Source organism: Mobula hypostoma, chromosome 26, assembly GCF_963921235.1.
Source record: "Mobula hypostoma chromosome 26, sMobHyp1.1, whole genome shotgun sequence".
Lineage (NCBI taxonomy): Eukaryota > Metazoa > Chordata > Chondrichthyes > Myliobatiformes > Myliobatidae > Mobula > Mobula hypostoma.
The window spans coordinates 31,751,561-31,769,871 of NC_086122.1; the positions used below are offsets into that span (position 1 = coordinate 31,751,561).

At 43.4% G+C, this 18,311-nt stretch overlaps 1 protein-coding gene across 5 annotated transcripts in view; it reads right to left on the reverse strand.

Annotated features, from left to right (window-relative positions):
- Positions 1-18,311, reverse strand: part of col8a2 (collagen, type VIII, alpha 2) — a 224,404-nt gene that overhangs the window by 74,983 nt on the left and 131,110 nt on the right. Inside the window, exon 1 of one of the 5 annotated variants that reach the window (XM_063033650.1) lies at positions 13,789-13,807. The exons of the other annotated variants lie outside the window; for them this stretch is intronic. The gene's annotated coding sequence lies outside the window, so the exon portion shown is untranslated. Of the gene's footprint in view, positions 1-13,788; positions 13,808-18,311 lie in introns of those variants that run through there. 5 annotated transcript variants of the gene reach the window in all.

An 18,311-nucleotide genomic window follows, 5' to 3' on the forward strand; every position in this document is an offset into this window, starting at 1 on the left:
AAGAAGGCAATGGCAAACCACTTCTGTCGAAAAATTTGCCAAGAACAATCATGTCAAGACCATGACCGCCCACGTCATATGACATGGCACATAACTAAACCTCAGGAACGCATAGAATGAACCTGGATTCTGTGCGGGGTGAAGTGAGGGGTCAGATGCCCCTGTGTTGCTCTCTAATATGTTCCCAATTTCCACGTGCAGAACTCCAGAAAGTGCTTTCCCCAATTTCATTGCAACTGTCTTGTGATCCTCTACCCGTCTATAATTGTTGTGCCTTACACAGATAATGCTGTGTCATCCATCTTTATGGCATATGGAATATGCCTTGGACATTCCTCATTTCCTTATTGAGATAACAACAAATCTTTCACGTTTTCTAAACATTTTCTAGCTGTGTCCTATTTCAGCTGTGCGGCAAGAAAGGCAGCGTGCTTTGGAGTGTTTCGGTTTCTGCTCGGCCGTACACCTGCACAGTTTGGAGGGAACAGATGGCCTCACATATCAGTTTTCAGTTCGAACCCACACATTAACCTTCGCATTAGAAGCACCTGAACCCCAGTTGGCAAACTGTGTGGATTAGGTAATTAGAAAAGATGTATAAATACTGAATTTAAGCTGATGTTAAGCAAATAAATATCTTATTGAACTAAACGTGACATTTGGTTTTGTGGTCAGTTACAGTAGTGTGCACCATTCTTAGGCATATATACTGTATTTAGCTAGGGAGCCTGAGACTTTTGCACAGTGCTGTATCTGTCAACGTGGAGCTGAGCAAAGAGCGAGTTTGTGAATCTGGTGGGAGCAAAGGATATTGGGAATGGTGAGGGTGGAGTGTCGCAGGAGGGGAGTGGGACAGGTGGCAGAGAGGGAGTGCCAGGGGCAGGGGTTGGCGCAGGTGCAGACACACCCAGCCCTGAGAGACCGGGCAAGGCCATTTGATTCCAAACAATTGGTTTATTGATCATTAAAGAATGTCTCTCTGGTGCTTCCCGCTCCCTCCCCTCTCTCTTCCCCTTTTCCCAACAATGACTCCCCTCTCCCTGCCCCCTTCCCACTCTCAGTCCACAATAGAGACCCATATCAGAATCAGGTTTACTATCACTCACATATGTCATGAAATTTGCTTTTTGCAGCAATAGCAGCAGTACAGTGCAATATATAAAATTACTACAGTACTGTGCAAAGGTCTTGAGCACACTAGCTCTCCCTCTCTCTCATGAAACACACACACACATGCCAAGACTTTTGCACAGTCTGTATGCAGGGCCTTTGTACAGACGGACCAGTTCTGGAAGTAGGAACAATTTTTCAGGGGATGTAATCACCCTGGAGAGAATTTTCTGCTGTCTCTCATTAAAATGTTACTAAAATTCTAAACATTTATTTTTTTTTCATTTGGAATTAATAATTGCCATCTGCTAGCAGGCAGCAGCCCTAATCCCAAATGGCATATCAGAATTTGAAGGCACTGTAGGGGGGTTAGCTTCAACAAGTTATATTATTAGCTTCAACAAGTAATATTATTGGTTTGAAAGTCAAACGGTGCCCATCTATTCTAGGCTGTCATATGGCTCAAAATCTGTGCATTTGATCTTCCTTCACCACTTAACTTATTTCATCACCATCAATAATTGATCCCAGCAAAATCCTCTGTAGGTCAGAGGACCGTTTATCCATAACATCTCGTTTCTCTGAAATTCTTCAGGAAATATAGTACCTACTAGTTTCAGCATGTTGTTTGTACTTGGCAGCATTGCACGGCGACTAATAGGCTCTTCCACTCTGTGGAGAGGCTCCTGTCCCATTGACCCTTGGGTCTGTGTGGCCTGGCATCTCATATTTCTGGTATGGCCACATGTGCTGTACAGCCCTGAGGTAAGGGTTTAAGCCAAGTGTAGGCTAACTTTTGAAATCCTCAATGACAGAACCTTTAGCCCAGGGTCTCCCAACCTTTTCTATGTGATGGACCCCCACCATTAATGGAGGGGGTCCACAGACTGCAGTTGGGTAAGAGCCAGTTATCTATTTTCTATCTGTATTGTGTTTTGTGCCGTGTGTTTTTATCATGGGTTGGCACATGGGTTGGGACGTGGTGGAAGTGAAGCGTTGAATTACGTATTCATGCTTTGTCTTTGGTCAGTCTAGTTTGGGTGGAGTTAGAGAGTGGGCCGGAGGTGGTAGCTTTTTTGTTGACCACTCAAATTCGCTTAAATACACTTTAATAGTCTTGAATATTCCTGAATTTGTTTAAGAACGTTTGGCTTAAGTACATTTAATACACTTTATTTGTTATACCATTACTTTTAGTTTTGTTAGTTTTATTGCTTCAAGACTGTTTGTTTTGCTAGTTCCTTAATGAAAGACGAAATGTATTCTTCGACTTTGGGACTTTGTTATTGGATTATGCAGTATCAACCACTCTCTCTCCCCCTGTGCTTAGTCTCTGAGTGGTTTTGGTTTGCTTTCAAGTAACCTGCTTTGGATTTTTTGAAGCCAGATGTGGACGGCAACAGAACAGAGATTCTCTGCTCTCTATCACTGTCCAGCCCTGAGACCCAGAACTCCTTCCTTCAAGACCAAGAGGTTGTTCCTTGTGCACAAGCTCCCCTGTGTTATAAGTCATCTGCAAGATGGACCCCATAGTCCTCAAAGTCTGTCGGTAATGTGCGAGTGGCAGAGGAGACAGGAGCACTGAGTTCAGTCAGTCTTGATTCTAAGTGCGCCTCATGGAAGAGATGGGAGAGGTGCACGTGTGACGATCAATTCTCGGTGAGTTTTCATGAGATGAATATCATTAAAAAGGATGCCAACATCACGAATCACTAATTGTACATGAGTAGGTAATTATAATCAGGCTTCTTGAATTGATGCAGCCCTTGCCTCTGGGTTCTATTACACTGACTTAACTACAATGAAGAAACGATGATATATTTCCAGAGCAACACCCACAGCATGCTGGAGGAGCTCAGCAGGCCAGGCAGCATCTATGGAAATGAGTAAACAGCTGACGTTTTTGGCTGAGACCAGGATGGTGAGGATGAGGGTGAGACTTGGAAAGGAACATGCATGTGTTCCTGGTCTTCTGCCACCCTTGTCCTTCTTTGTGACAGATACGTTGCTGATGTGCGTCTTATAAGAAAAAGGAAAGGTCTTATGAAGTCTCAGCGCAGAACACCCAACCTGCGCTAATAGCCACTAGACTTATGGGGCTGGTCTTGTGTTTCTGGTGAAATTGGGAGATTTGACAATGGAAATTCAAACCTAATAACAAAGTTCGAAGTAAATTTATTATCAAAGTATGTGTACAACCCTGAGATTCATTTTCATGTGGGCATTCACAGTAAGTACAAGAAACTCAGTAGAATCATGGGAAGGCCACACCCAACAGGATGGACAAACGAATAATGTACAAAAGACGGCAAGCTGTGCAAATGCATAAAGAATGAGAAGTAATAAACAGATCAGCCATAAATATTGAGAATATGAAATGAAGAGTCCTTGAAAGTGAGTCTGTAGGTTGTGGAAAGAATTCAGTGATGAGACAATAATTGCCACATTCTCCCTTGCTTGAAATGATCATTATACTTATTAGTGGATTCCATTTTAACAGGATTACTGTTACTTACTCCTGATGAACATAGACTCAACTGTAAATCAATTTCCTATGGGACTGATGAAAAATTTGAACAGTCTTTAATAACGCTTTCAACACAAAGGTCAATTGTAAACATGTCAGTGTGAAGAGATGATATTTGCTCATTATTCTCAATTACATGAGAACAATTCAAGCCCACTGCAATGATGTAACATTCTGTGAACGCTTTCCAAACTATTTATTAAGGTGGGGTTTTGGTCGGCCGGGGTTGGAAGAGAATTTCTCTTATAACTTTAGGAAATAAATTGCTGTGTCCACCCAGCCATGGGAAAATTATTACCGATTTGGAAGTGTTAGCATTAGTCTGACTGAGGTTTAACAGATTCTCTAGTGAGGATTTTCAACAGTAAACTATTGGCAAGTGAAATCCTACACCAAGATAAATTTGGTATAAAGACTAAAATCAAGACTTTTAGTATGATACCACTTCCAAGATTCTCAGAACCAATTAAACACTGAGGTGATAATTTCTGCCCTGAGGGAGGGAAGGACTGAGTTGGGGGTGCATATTCCGGAGGCAAGCATGCCTATTCAATGGATAGAATTTAGAAATGATCACATCGATGGGGAGGATAGCCAGAGACTTTCTCCAACAGCTGAAATGACTAATACAGAGGGGCATTCCCATTCCCAATCCTGTTCCTGTTTCTGTTCCAGTTTTAACATATTGGTCCATGGCCTCCTCTTGTCCCACAATGAGGACACCCTCAGGGTGGAGGAGCAACACTTTATATTCTGTCTGGGTAGCCTCCAACCTGATGGCACGAATATCGATTTTGCCTTCCAGAACACTAATTCCTCCCCCTTCCTCTATTCCCCACTCTTTTACCTCTTCTCACCTGCCTATCTCTTCCCCCGGGTCCCCTCCTCCTTCTCTTTCTCCTATGGTCCACTCTCCTCTCCTATCACATTCCTTCTTCTCCAGCCCTTTATCTTTCCCACATATCCAGCTTCATCTATCACCTCCTCGCTATCCTCCTTCCCCTCCCCCCAGCTTTTTAATCCAGCATCTTCCCCGTTCCTTCTCAGCCCTGAAAAAGGCTCTCAGTCTGAAACTTCGACTGTTTATTCATTTCCTTAGATGCTGCCTGACCTGATGGGTTTCTCCAGCATTTTGTGTGCGGGTTGCTTTGGAATTCCAACATTTGCAAACTTTTGATTTTATTTATCAATCGAAGGCTATAATGAAATACAGTACAACAAAGAAAATCTTTCATGTTTTGTAAACATTTTCTAGCTGCGTGGTGATGAAGGCTATGTGCATGGGAACATTTCCGTTACTGTGTGGCCACGCGCCCACACAGCTTAGAGGGAACAGTGTTCAAGCACCACTTCCCTTGCACGTGCATTCACACCGCTGTGCTGGTGAAAATACGACAATCTCTCACCCTCTTCACAGGAGAGGCAAGTTGTGCTGCTTAAACCTTAACTATCAACAGCAAACCCCTAAGAGGACCGCATACTTGTCGTAGGCCTTGGAGACTTGCATGCTTCAGGGACCCGGAGAGCTAGGTTGGCTGAAGTCAGGGCCTCGTGCTTCGGGATGGGTAGGGTCACCCAGGCCAGACTAAGAGTGGACCACTGTGACCTCAGGTTCAGAGATTCAGCTCAGAGTAAACAATCTGTGTGGGATGGTATGGACAGACAGATGGAGGACCTTCATTGCACCCCGCCCCCCCACCCCCCAAATGCCAGTAGCGTAACCAGGCTGTAAGTATCAACCTCAAAATAAACTTGAGTGGAAAAGAAATTCTGTTTCTTCATATCTTGGAATTATTTTTAATCTGGAACATTTAAACATTTGAAGAAGGGCTATTGACTTGCCACTATCTGTGGACTATCGAGGAAGAATGTCACCCACACCTCTCCTTCAATGTGCTGAATACGGTGTTCCCATGGCTGTTTGTTATACTCCAAAAAAAGGCAGAAAACACAGAATATTGTTTATTTTTTAATTCTTTCTTCATTCCTGTCCTGATTTAGTGAAAGAAATCTGATTGCACCGGGCACATCGAGGAAGCCGACTGTTTATTTGCTGGGTGTCCGCCATCAGCTGATGTATTAACACTTGACTCTGAATAGCTCTGTGCTAATTAGCGAATGTTTGGGTGGGACACAATTATCAAAATAAACACCGTTCAGATGTCTGCAACTGTGAATTGACTGCCTTGTGAAATATGTTGTGTCTCTGTTCTCAGAAAAGTTAGCAGGAGTTTGCCAGTGGAAAATACTTACTGCTGGAATGAAGTCTCCACTTAGAGCAAAGCTACCAATAAACTTTATTCCAGTATTATACTTTGAACTAGTCCAGAGAATTGGTATTTCTTAATGTATATTATCCCACTGACACTCCCTCTGCTGTGCTAATTAACCTTAATTAGAGGAGCTTGTTGAAGGCTGATAGTGTTGAGTGGATAATTGGATCCCTTCAGTTCTCGGTTTTCAAAAGGAATGGTTTGAATTTAGAACACTTGGATAGCACAACCATTTTTACTGAGAAGTAGACTTCTGTGCAAAATGCAGCAGTGTGTGCTTGGATTCAGCCAAAAGAGATAACGGGAGAGAGTTGGTGGTGGAATGTGGAGGGAACGTAAGATGCAAAGTGACCTATTTCTATCATGGCAAGTCAGTACCCCTTCTGCAACAGATGTGAAGAAATAGGTGGTGAAGAAGGCTTATGGAATGCTTGTTCTTATTAGTTGAGGTGTTGAGTTCAAAGGTCAGGAGGTTACGTTGCAGCTTAATAAAACTCTGGTTAGGCCACATCTGGAGTATTGCATACTGTACAGTTCTGGTCACCCCGCTGTAGGGGTGATGTTGAGGCTCTGGAGAAGGTGCAGAGGAGGTTCGCTGCCTGATTTAGAGAGCATGTGCTATCATGAGAGGCTGGATAAATGTGGGTTGTTTTCTCTGAAGCGTTGGAGGCTGAGGGGAGATCTCACAGAGGTTTATAAGATTATGAGAGGCATAGATAGAATGGACAGAGAGTATCTGTTTCCCAGGGTTTGAGTTTCTAAAACCAGAGGGCATGCGTTGAAGGTGAGGAGGGTAGGTTCATGGGGGATATGAGGGGTAAGTTTTTTACTCAAGGAGAAGTGGAGTCTGGAATGCTCTGCCTGGTATGGTGGTAGAGGCAAATACATTAGAGGCTTTTAAGAGATGCTTGGATAGTCACATGAATGGAAGGAAGATGGAGGGATATAGACATGGTGTAGGTAGGAGGGATTAGTGTTTGGGCGTTTTTGATTTGCTTTTTAGCTGGTTTAGCACAACACTGTGGGCTGAATGGCCTGTTTCTGTGCTGTGCTGTTCTGTGTTCTACGTAGCAGATGCTGGAAATCCAGAGTAACACACACAAAATGCTGGAGGAAATGAGCAATTCGGGCAGTATCTATGGAGAGGAATAAATAGTCGAGATTTCGGAACGAGACCCTCTGTCGGGACTCTTTTTTTCCTCAAGTTTATGATGCTTAGTTTCATGTCCCTTGCCTATACTAAAAAGACTATCGATCCAATCAAACTTGCTCCTTCCACACAAGGATTGGAAAGTGACTTGAGCACTCAGTCTCCATAGAAATTGGTTGCAACTGCACTTACCTCATCTGTTCACATTGTTTGAAAACTTTGCCAACAAAAAAATCTATTGGTCGGAGAGGTTTGAACATGAGACAAAATAGGATTGGAAACTTATCCTTCTAATTCTTTTCAACCATTGCCAACTACACATAATTTGCCTAGAAATTCATTCCTGTTTGACAGCACTAAGCATGCAAAATAACAGTCACTTCATATTCCACCCCATCTGCACATTCACCAGAAGCCAAGCTGTACAGTTGGCTCAAATGTTTCCTGTTACATGGAGCATTCGCCAAATAGCCGACTTTAAATATCCAATGTGGAGACTGCCCCAAACATGATGTAGGATAAACAGGGAGAAAACTACCCAACAGACGACATGAACATCAGGTAGCCGTAAGGAGACACAATCCTCTATCACCCATCTCAGTACGTGAAGACCAAGAAGGACGCAAGTTCGTCTGGGAAACCACAAAAGTTCTGGCAGAAGCACAAAACAAGGAATCAGGAGAATTCTCAGAAGCTTGGTTCTTGGTAGAAAGCTCTATTATCAAGTATATTGAACTAGACACAACTTAAGAGCCTATGCATCTGTGGGAGCGGGGCAAGGGGTGAGCCACAGACACCCAAGGAACCAATGACTGATAACCAGGGATATGGGCCAGCGGAGATCACTTAGCTATCTCCCAGTGGAGATTAGTGGCCAGTGCGACAGCCAACCAATCAGCACGATGAGCCAGGCCAACATAAATACGAGCACTCGGCAGAAACAACACTCAATTGTGCACTGATGATGTCACCTCGACTGGTGACGAAACGTTTGCAAACTAACAACCCGGCAAACGAGCAACTAACCCATTCTGACTTTAAATATACATATCTAATCATGTACAAATCTATAAGCTTTCAAATAAAAAGAAACAAAAACTTCAGTGAAGCATATCCTCATCCTCTGCAGCTTAATGCAAGGTGTCTATGTCCGAGTTGCAGCAGGGTTCCATCACTGCGAACTGCTGGGAAAAGTGGTCCCAGATGGCAGAAGATGCCTGCAGCTCCAGGCAGTCAGTAAGTCCGTCGAGTGAGTGTTGTCACCGAAACACTCTTTCGTATATCGGGGCTGTCCATAAGTCAGGTCGTTGTTAACTGGGGAGGACCTTACTGTAAGAAGAGCATGTCTTTTGGGTCTCTTATTTGTTGGGTAGGGTAGGAAGATTTCTAGATTTCTACTCCCCTTCAGTGGAATAAGTTCTTCCTAATTTACTTTAGAAATATTTAGCTCTGGTCTTAATGTTGTCTCATCTAGCGATTACCAAAGAAGCAACACTACTTCTGTACGAAGTGTCTCTTCTGTCCCACACCAACATATTTCACAACATACACCGGTGATAATAAACCTGATTCTAATTCTGACCAGCACAGGGCCCATTGTAAAACAAAGAACATTACAGCACAGTACAGGTCTTCTGGCCCACAAAGTTGTGCCAATCTTTTAACCTACTCTAAGATCAATCTAACCCTTCCCTCCTAACTAGTGCTCTATTTTTCTATCATCCATATGCATTAAAGTTTCTTAAATACCCTGAATGTATCTGCCTCTACCACCACCCTAGCAGGGTACTCCAGACACCCTCCACAGTTGTGTAATGACCATAAGACATAGGAGCAGAATTAGGCCATTCAGCCCATCGAGTCTCTCCCTTCATTCCATCATGGATGATTTATTCTCCCCCTCGATCCCATTCTGTTGCCCTTGCTCCGTAACCTTTGACGCCCTTAAAATCGAGAACCTACCAATCTCCATTTTAAATATACCCAGTGGCTTAGCCTCCATAGCCGTCTGTGGTAATGAATTCCATAGATACGCCACCATCGGGCTAAAGAAATTCCCTCTCGTCTCTGTTCTAAGGAGAATTCCTTCTATTTTGATGCTGTGCTTAACCTCTGACATCCCCCCTCCAAAAAACTTTCCTCCAAACACCTTACTTTTTTGACTTTTTTCAGTTTTCATTCTAAATATTTGTGGCATACACATCACATGTGTAAGTTTAAAGTGCTGCGCAGTTTGCAGGCCGCGTAAAGAATTTCCGGCTCTGAGCAATGGCTGGTCTGCGCAGCAGGGAGAAGAAGTAGAGGGAACGTTGTGTTTGAACTGCGACGGGAATCCAGTGAGTGCTGATCCATGCCAGTGTGTGTCACCCTTGGATGAATCCTGTTGACGCATCATCAGCTGAATACATGCACAGTTAACAAGAATGCTGTGTGAAAAGAAATCCTGAATTCAGCCCTGAATTGACATATCACCTGTTTGATTTATTCTCCCTCAGCTTTGTTGCAGGAATTAGCTTGAAATGGTGCTTTGTACTCTCCTTGCCTCAACTATCCCAAAGCTAATTATATATTAAAATCAAATATACTGTAATTGATATTTTTTGTCCTGATGAAGGCCCTAAACGTCAACTGTTTTTTCTCCTCCGTAGATGCTGCCTGACTTGCTGAGTTCATACAACATTTATGAGTATTGCTCAAGAATCTGCAGATCTGCAGAATCTCTTGTGTCTATATTTTTAGATATTGTTTTAACTTTATCTGAGTCTGTATTTTGGGCATTGGGGAAGACAAGTTGTTATTAGCTATAGAGCACTCCTTTAATTTTAATATTCACTTTCCTGTTCCTCCGCAGATACTGACTGACCTTTGGTGTTTCTAGTTCATTTTTCCAGCAATTGTGTTGTATTTATTTGTTACATATTTTACAGTAGTTTTCCCCAAAAATCTCCCTTACAACCATGCTCTGTTTCATAAGTTTCGCTTTCAGCAGTTCAGTTAATATATTAACTTGGAACATAGAACAGTACAGAACAAGAACAGGCCATTCGGCCCACAATGTTGTGCCAAACCGGCTAAAAAGCAAATCAAAATAAACCCAAACATGGATCACTCCCACCTACGCCTTGTCCATATCCCTCCATCTTCCTTACATCCATGTACCTATTCAAATGTCTCTTAAAAGCCGCTAACGTGCTTGCCTCTTCTGTGTTATTATGTCTGTACGTAAAAAAAGAACTTCAGTTCCCAGTGTGCAATGCAGGCGGTTCACCCGGAACTGGAAGTGATGTTGGTGAACGACACACACACACACACACACACACACACACACACACACACACACACACGTGCACGAACTTGGTGGGCTGAAGGGAAGGTTCCAAGTAAAATGTGATCGAGCTGTAGCCATTCTGTAAATCTGCAAATAGAATAGCTTTAATGTTTTTACCCACGCAAGTTTGTCTTTGTCAACACCACACCAGGCAGCACATTCCAGGCATCCACCACACTCTGAGTAAAAAACTTACTCTTCACACCCCCTTGGAATCCTACCTCCTCTCACCTTCAATACATGCCCTCTGGTATTAGATATTTCAACCCTGGGAAACAGGTACTCCCTGTCCACTCTATCTAAGCCTCTCATACTCTGATAAACCTCTATCAGATCTCCTCACAGCCTCCCGTGCTCCAGAGAAAACAACCCAAGTTTATCCAGCCTCTCGTGATAGCACATGCCTTCTAAACCAGGCAGCATCCTGGTAAAACTCTTCTGCACCCTCTCCAAAGCCTTAGCATCCTTCCTGTAGTGGGGTGACCAGAATAGTATGCAATACTCCAGATGTGGCCTACCCAGAGCTTTATAAAGTTGCAACATAACTTCCTGACTTTTGAACTCAACGCCTCAACTAGCAAAAGCAAGCATTCCATAAGCCTTCTTAACCACCTTATCGATCTGTGTCGCCACTTTCAAGGAGCTATGAACTTGGATCCCAAAATCTCTCTGGTCAGTATCTGGTCAGATAAGTATTTATGTGGGTTAAACTCCATCTGTCATTTCTCAGCCCATATCTGCAACTGATCTACATTGCAACACTCACAACATGCTGGAGGAACTCAGCAGGTTGGGCAGCATCCGTGGAAATGATGAGTCGACGTTTCGGGCCAGAACCCTTCATCGGGACCTACATTGATCTACATTGTGCTGTATTCTTTGCCAGTCCTCTGCACTATCCACAACTCCACCCGTCTTGGCATTATCTGCAAACTTACTAACCCATTCATTTACATTTTCATCCATGTCATTTACAAAAAAATAGGCATCAGTTAGTCTCGTGAGACCATGGATTTGTGCCTTGGAAGGTTTCCAGAGCGCAGGCCTGGACAAGGTTATATGGAAGACCAGCCGATGCCCATGCTGCAAGTCTCCCCCCTCCATGCCACCGATGTTGTCCAAGGGAAGGGAAGGGCTGATACAGCTTGGCACCAGTGTCGTCGCAAAGCAATGTGTGGTTAAGTGCCTTGCTCAAGGACACAACATGCTGCCCCAGCTGAGGCTCGAACTAGTGACCTTCAGATCACTAGACCGACGCCTTAACCACTTGGCCACGCGCCAACACCCATGTCATTTATATACATCACAAACAGCAGAGGTCCCAACACAGATCCCTGCAGAACTCCACTAATTACAGACCTCCAGCTCAAATAAGTCCCTTCAACCACTACCCTCTGTCTCCTATGGGCAAGCCAGTTCTGAATCTGAACATCCAGTTCGCCGCAGACCCCATGCATCTTAATCTTCTGGATTAGCCTTTCATGAAGAACTATGTCAAATGCCTTACTAAAATCCATGTAGACAACATCCACTTCCCCTACCCTCATCAATCTCTCCCATCACTTTGTCAATATGAGTGAGCATTGTGCAAAACTCCGCCCTTTTTGGCACATGTAATTATTATCCATTTTGTATCTATTACTGCCAATGAAATCAATGGCCCAAGAGATGTCTACAATTTGAAATAACAGTTTGGAATGAACTCTGACTTCAGGAAGTTGTGAATAATTGGCCTATAATGAAATATAAAATTCCGAGCTTAAATTGACGACTAATTCTCAGTAAATTAGGGATAGCACTGTTGTGTAGCAGTTAGCACAATGCTATTACAGCACTGGCGACTTGGGTTCAATTCTGCCGCTGTCTGTAAGGAGTTTGAATGTCTCTCCATGACCTTGTGGCTTTGCTCCAGGTTTCCACCCACATTCCAAATATATGTGGGTTAGTGGGTTAATTGGTGACATGGGTGTAATTGGGCAGTGTAGGGGCTCGTTGGGCCTGTTAACACACTATACCTCCAAACAAAATAAAAATTAAAGTTAAATAATTAGGGCAATGCAAACATTCTAATTAAATAAAAACCTTCACTTAAATCCAATTCCCAATGCAAAGTATGTGCGGTCAGTTCCGCGGATGTTAGGATTAAGAGGCAACACTGGGAGGACAGAAAGAAGGCTGTGTTTTCCCATCTGCACCGTCCCACAACAGCCAGCTCAAACATCATCACAATCTGGAAACACACCATCTCACAGAGTCAAAATCCCGGAGGCTGCTCCCTAATAAATTTCTGTGGCAGGACTTTTACCAAAAGGACCACAGCAGCTCAAGGAACTGTTCATCTTTCCTTCTTAAGGAAGGTAGGGAATAGGCATGAAATGTCGGCTTTGTCTCAGTACACACGTCCAACAGAGCTCTGAAAAGCCTGACGAGGGAAAGACTGCTACTAGCCATTAGATGTTTGAACTTAAAGTGTTAATTTACCAAATATTCTTCATTTTTTTTCAGAAGATAACATTAACAAAAATAACTTACTTGCTGATTGTTAGACCGAGAATGCAGACATTGCTGGATTCTACAAGGACATTAAGTGAAATATGAAAATTATTTTTCTGCCAAGTAAATGAGGCTGAAGAAAGCCTCTTTATTAACAGTGGCCTCCATCTGTAGAAATATCTGGCACACATTGGGTGAGCCAACTACTGTAGTGGTGAGTAGCTCACTTTGAGATCAGATATGAGGCAGAGCTGTAAGTTACTGGAGTGCTTTCATTTCCTTTGCCGTTTCAAACACATAACTTCTCTCAAAATTGTTTCCTGCAATTTACTATTGTTGAATATTCCACAGCGAAATTAGCAGCATGTCAAAAGCACACATTTTGCCGTGTACTGGCTCTCCTGAATAAACAGCAGGAAAAAATGGAAAGCTGGGCCAAAGCAAAGAAAATATATCCAGAGGCTCCAGCCCCCGCCCCCCCCACCCCCCATTCCCCTCTGTTAGCAAGGAAACATTTCTTTGTTGAAGCTTTGGGCCCATTTTCTGCTTTTGGTCCAATTAGAACGGTAAGTGAAATCTTTCACCAGCTTGTCCCAGTATCAAGCAGTGATCAGTTATGGCGGAAGATGACAAAATTAAGTTGTTCCTTACAGTAGCTAATTGCAAATATGACAACATTCCTGAGGAGCTGGGGCTTTTTTTATGCTAAAGATGACAAAGTTCTTGGGCAGCAACGGAGGCATGCTGAGTTGGCGGCGGGGGAGGGCATAGTCCTCCCCTGTCCTCACCCCTTGCCCCTCCTCAATTAATATGGACTGGATTAAAGGCACACTATACATATTCATGATGATATGCATCTAATTAAAATCCACTCCAAAAGCAGTCTAATTTGTAAATGTCTACATACCTCAGCGGCCACTTTCTAGGTAAATCTGTACACCTGCTGGTTAGTGCAAGTATCTAATCAGCCAATCATGTGACAGTAACTCAATGCATAAAAGCATGCAGACTTGACCAAGGGCAGGGGTTCCCAAACTTAGTTTTAATGCCACAGACCAATGCCATTGAGCAAGGGTTCTGTGGACCCCGGGATAGGAGCTCCTGGTAAGAGATTCAGTTGTTGTTCTGACCAAAGATCAGAATGTGGGAAGAAATGTGGCTTTGACCATGGAATAATTGTTGGTGCCAGATGGGGTGATTTGAGTATCTCAGAAGCTGCTGATCTCCTGGGATTTTCATGCACAACAGTCTCAAGTTTACAATGAATGGTGCGACAAACAAAAAAAATGTCCAGTGTGTGGCAGTTCTGAGGGCAAAAAACACCTTGTTGATGAAAGAGGTCAGAAGAGAATGGTCAGAGTAGTACAAGCTAAGGTGCAGGAACTCAGATAACCATAGGCTACAACAGTGGTGTGCAGAAGATGGGACGGCGGCTGAAGACCCTCATATTGGGTGTAGGAGTTACCCATTAAAGTGGCCACGAAGTATCTTCCTCGGTGTCAGGTTATTTCGATTGAGACAGAAAGAAGTCTACACAAACTTAATATAATCTCTGAAAACAAAGTAAAACAATTAGAAATAGAGTAATTTTCAACAGAAGCCAAATCAGATGCAAATCTCCTTTTTATAAATATTATTGAAGCCCAGGTGTTAGAGCATTTTTTTAAAGCAAATGATTGTTCGAAGAGAAATATTGAACGGTTTGGCTATTGAAGGGAACCTGGACAGGTGACTTGTGGAGGAATGCACTAGGCTAGTTTGGCTTGACCAAAGGGTCTGCTTATACAGGGTATTCCACAGATCTATGCTTTAGGAATAAAGGGGAATACAAAATGGGGAAAGAAGGCAGAGTGCTCACCAAGTTGCTTCTTCCATATGCTGCCAAACAAAACCATCCTAATGTTCCTGAACTATCCCTGAAGGTTGGCCTTGAAGGAAATTATGAGCCTAGAACAACACACATAGAAAATGCTGGAGGACTTCTGCAGGTCAGGCAATGCCTACGGAGAGGAATAAACAGTTTATGTCTCAGACCGGCACTCTTCGTCAGACATTGGAGAGGTTTCAGAGGAGGTTCACGAGAACGTTTCTGGGAAGGAGGGGGCTATCGTATGAGGAATGCTTGATGGCTCTGGGCCTGTACTCACTGGAATTTAGAAGAATAATCGGGGATCTCATTGAAACATAATGGATGTTGAAAGGCCTAGATAGAGTGGAATTGCAGAGGATGTTTCCTATAGTGGGGGAGCCTAGGACCAGAGGGAACAGCCTCAGAATAGAACAGAGATATGGAGGAGGAATTTCTTTAGACAGAGGGTGGCTAATCTGTGGAATTTGTTGCCACAGGTGGCTCTGGAGGTGAGGTCATTGAGCATATTTAAGGTGGAGGTTGGTAGATTCTTGATTAGTCAGGGCATAAAAGGTTGGGGGGAGAAGGCAGGAGAATAGGCTTGAGAGGGAAAATGAATCAGTGGAGCAGACTTGATGTGGTGAATGTCCTACTTCTGCTCCTATCTCTTATGTTCTAATGGTCTGTCAGTCCTCGTCCCGAAACATCAACTGTTTATTCCTCTCCATAAATGCTGCCTGACCTGCTGAGTTCCTCCAGGATTTTGTGTGTGTTGCACTGGGTTTCCAGCATCTGCAGAATCTCTTGCATTTTATAACCCAGAACGTATCTATCTTTGTGGAATCAGCCCCTGAGTGCGGGATTCTAGGCAAGTTTCCCAAGTCCCAGTAATTTGCATATCCTGCGGAGTAATGGAATCACTGTTAATTGACAACAATCTATTCTTACTGGGTGTCTAGTTATTTTTTGAAGGCCAAAAAATTGTTATCTAGCCACTTCTGCATATTTCTACTAAAATAAACCCTGTAACTTCTTGTTGCCTTCTTTGTCTTCCTATCACCACACTGGCTTATGTTTGACGATCAGGACCGTCCAAACGATCACTTCTAATGAGTGCACCCGGTTTCAATTCACACAATGGCTGTAAACACAGACAATCCATATGAGACTGGCTGGTAGACAGATCATATGGGTATTTAGGTCTTTTCCCAGGAATGGATATGGTTATAGAAAGTACTGCATACAGCCCAGGGAATCACAGCTGAAGCATTCTGCACCGTTGAGTACGTTTACATGGAGCATCCGTCAACAAATGCTCCCAGCATCTTCTCACTGCTACCATCGGGCAGGAGGTACAGGAGCCTCAGGTCCCACACCGGCAGGTTCAGGAGCAATTATTACACTTGAAACCAGAAATTCCTGAAGCAGCATAGATAACTTCACTTGCCTCAACTCTGAACGGTTTCGACAAACCACAGTCTCACCTTCAAGGACACTTTTACAACTCATCAACACAAGAAGGTCTGCAGATCCTGGAAATCTTTACAACTCTTGTTCTCAATATTATTTTTTATTTGCAGTTTGCCTTCCTTCGCACATTGGTTAATTGTCAGTCTTTGTTTATGCTTCGCTTTTTTTTGTAAAATTCTATTGTACTTGAAGGTGAATGCCTGCAAGAAAATAAATCTCAGGGTTGTATATGGTAACATATACGTACTTCGATAATAGATTTACTTTGAACAACCTGCACATTGTTAATTTGTTGTAAGTCCAGTAAGGAAATGAGGAATGTCCAAGACATTTTCCATATGCCATATAGATGGACGACACAGCATTATCTATGTAAGGTACAACAATCATAGATGCGTAGAGAATCACAAGACAGCTGCAATGAAATTGGGAAAAGCACTTTCTGGAGTTCTGCACATGGAAATTGGGAACATACTAGAGGGCAACACAGGGGCACCTGACCCCTCACTTCACCCCGCACAGAATCCAGGTTCATTCTGTGCGTTGCTGAGGTTTAGTTATGTACCGTGTCCTATGACGTTGGTGGTCATGGTCTTGACATAATTGTTCTTGGCAAATTTTTCTACAGAAGTGGTTTGCCATTGTCTTCTTCTGGGCAGTGTCTTTACAAGATGGCTGACCCCAGCCGTTATCATTACTCTTCAGAGCTTGTCTGCCTGGCGTCAGTGGCCACATAACCAGGACTTGTGATCTACACCAGCTGCCCATACGACCATCCACCACCTGCTCCCATGGCTTCACATGACCCCTTTGGGTGTGGGGGGGGTGGTGGTGGAGCCCAGCAGGTGCTACACCTTGCCCAAAGGTGACCTGCAGGGCTAACAGAGGGAAGGAGCACCTTACAATTCCTTTGGCAGAGATGTCACAAGTGCAGAAGATCAGTGAAAAATTCGTCTTGCATACAGTTCCTACAGATCAATTCATTACACAGTGCATTGAGACAGAACAAAATAGAACAACAGAATGCAGAATAAAGTCTCACATTTACAGAGAAAGTGCAGTGCAGGCAGGGAATAAGGTCAAGAGTTCAAAGTTCATATAAATTATACAACCTTGAGATTCGTTTCCTTACAGGCAGCCACAGAACAAGAAGCCCAGAAGAACCTATTAAAGAAAAGGCTAATGAACAACCAATGCACAGAGAGAGAGAGAGAAAAACAAAACACGCAAACAATAAAAGCAAGCGACAGCATTTAGAACGAAAGTGAATGCATAGATACGAAGCCCAGAGCCGAGACAAGACCTTTCTTCAAGACTCAGTCATGAATCATGATTAGGACTTGGTGAATCCTGAGTCCTGATACAGCAGGGGTTCCAAAACTCTTTTATGCCGTGGAGCCTTACCATTAACCAAGGGGTCTGTGGACTGTAGGCTGGGAATCCCCTGTGATAAAGAGTCTCGGCCTGAAACGTCAACTCTTTATTCCCTGCCGCAGATGCTGCCTGACCTGCTGAGTTCCTCCAGCACTTTGTGTGTGTTACTCTGGATTTCCAGCATCTGCAGAATCTCTTGTGTTGTAGATTTAACAATGCTGAGGTAAGTCTGTCCACATTCACTTAGGTAACATCACAATCCAGTTCGTGTCCAGGGCTGGAGAATGGGAAATGCTGGGGTTGTACTGTCAAGACAGCTGAACAATGGTCATTTACAAAACACAACTGTAGAGCAAGGCCATATTTCTTTGATTGTATCTGGCGGAGATTTGCACCTACAAGCTAAACCTTGTGGAAATGCTCTGAATGTGGCCTCACCAGAAAGGCAGCAGTCAGTTTAATCTCCAGATCAAGCGTTTTGTCTCTGAATAGGGATGAAAACTGGAGTTAGGAAAGCCGGCTTCAAATCAGAGGCAGATGAAGTTCAAACGTTGTGGGGCAGGTCCATGTCTTTTCAGGGGCTCCAAACCTGGGGTTCAGGGGCACCTCAGTTAATGGTAAGGCTCCGTGACACAAAGGTTGGGAAGCCCTATACAAGTAAAAATTCACTTGCACTGAGTCAGAATGGAAAACAAAACTAAGTGTTCAACTCGCCATTTGGGACACTGCTTAATAAA